Genomic DNA, 2,339 nt, shown 5'->3' with positions numbered 1-2,339 from the left:
ATGTGTAGATGTCTATATATAGATGTACGGCCTAGGGAGAAGGGTAATGCTGTGTGTTTCAGACAATTTCATGGACCAAAATTACTGAATGGATCCTTATGATATTTGGAACTTAGATTCAATGCATAAGGGCAGGTATAATGCAGTATGTTTGGTTTGAATTTGAGATGGCTTAAAGGGGGCAGAACCCACATGAAAATTCATAAATTTTCGATGTTAATGAAATTTCAACCATGGGTCAGTGTGCATATTCGACAGGGTGTAAGTACCTTGACAGAGAAGTTGGATCTAGGAAGCATCAGTTGTTATGTGCAAGAGAGACGATTGTGCTGGTATAGTCATGTGGCGAGAATGGATGAGGATAACTGTGTGATAAAATCCCACACCCTAGCAGTTGAGGGAACCTGTGGAAAATGTAGACCCAGGAAGACCTGGGATGAGGTGGTGAAGAACGACCTTCGAACATTAGGCCTCACCGAGGCAATGACTAGTGATCGAGACCTTTGGAAATATGCTGTGCGTGAGAAGACCCAGCAAGCCAAGTTGAGACCATAACCTGTGGCCTTTGCATGGGGTGTAACCAGCCCACTTATGCGTACCTTTCCTTCGTTGGAAACTAAACTCTACTTGCGAAGACCTGTTGAGGCAAGTGAAATCGAAATCTTTGTGTCTTTATCTCTGTTTTTCCCTCATCACTGCTTCATAACTGCTGTTCGTTTATTTACATCCCCATAACTTACTGGTTTGACAAGAAGAAACTGATAGAAATTTGGAACACAAAATCCAAGTCTACGGAGAAGAGTAATACTGTGTGCTTCAGACAATTTCATGGACCAAAATTACTGAATGGATCCTTATGATATTTGGAACTTAGATTCAATGCATAAGGGCGGGTATAATGCAGTATGTTTACTTTAAATTTGTGATGGTTTAAAGGGGGAAGAACTCCCATGAAAATTCATACATTTTCGATGTTGATGAAATTTCAACCCTGGGTAATTGACACATATCAAGATGTATTCTCAAACTTTCCACTTTTCATAAAGATTCTAAGACCCCCTAATGGGGGCCTTAACTCCCAAATTTTAGTCATTTTTATGATCCAAAACTAGGTCAAAAGTACTGAATGGATCTTTACGAAATTTGGTAATTATATTCTATGCACAAGGGCCATAACCCTCATGAAAATTCATATATTTTTGCTGTTGATGAAATTTTAACCATACATATTAGACACGAATGAAGTAATATTTCTAAAATTTCATCTCCTTAGAAGTTAGAAAGACCTCTTCATGGGGACTTAACACCCACAATTTAGTCATTTTATCTAAGCAAAGACGAATGCAGTTGTACTCTTGGAAGCTGTAGGGTCAACCGAGCACAAAAGATGAGCGTTATTTGTAATTCAATGGTACAACAATGTAAGAGTTTCCTTTGAGATATACTTAGATTGTGATTTCTGTAATGTGGTGCATAAATTGTCAAGTAAATGAGAGGCATCCTTGCCTCCACTGATTCAGTTGCAAAGTGTTGAGTAAAGTTATTTGGTTGCAGATCTCCTATGAGTCTTTTTATTATCACTGAGTCACACATAGTCCTCAGGTGGTAACATTGATTTCAAGGCCTTCCTAGATGAGTGACTGGTTATTCAGACATTTATAGATTGGAAATTTATTCTGTCCAGTTACCTATCGGTATAGTGGTCATTTGCAAACTCCAGAAGTGATACTTTCATTTCCCCTTAGCCCTCACGTCACACAGTTGTTAATGTTTATTTCAGTTGGGTCACGCCCTTCCAATTGCTACAGATCCGTAATGCATCTTACGGCTGTGCCTGTCACCTGTATGGTGAGGAATTGTACATTGGTGAGTAGTAACGACTAGGGTAGGCTAGCTGACTGCTTATTGTGATCATTTGTCTTTTGGTTTCCTGTAGCTTTGCTCTCTTTTACAAATCCAGTGAACATACATATATTTCCTATTTCAAAGAAATTCGAACAATAGATATAACATCCAAGTCAAAAAGATTCTCAACAATTCAACTTCTCAGGTTGACATTAACACCCCCACCCCCAATAGGGGCCTTAACTCCCACACTTTAGAGCTCCATGACTTCCATTTTTCGGGAGCAAAAACCTTTGAACAGCTTCCAAAGACTGGAATTTTGGAATCTGCGCATAAAGATCAGTAGTATGGGATACATGTGCCATGATTAGAATTTTTTTATGGTGTGTAAAGAGGGAAAGAACTCTCATCTGCAATTCTGATGAAATTCGAATCATAGGTATTCCAGTTCATTACAGAAAATATAACAGAAAAGTCTAATTCTTCCATTGCAT

The sequence above is a fragment of the Octopus bimaculoides genome, chromosome 4 (assembly GCF_001194135.2).
Source record: "Octopus bimaculoides isolate UCB-OBI-ISO-001 chromosome 4, ASM119413v2, whole genome shotgun sequence".
Taxonomy (NCBI): domain Eukaryota; kingdom Metazoa; phylum Mollusca; class Cephalopoda; order Octopoda; family Octopodidae; genus Octopus; species Octopus bimaculoides.
The sequence above is the reverse complement of the archived record's forward strand: the minus strand, read 5'-3'. Positions refer to the sequence as shown.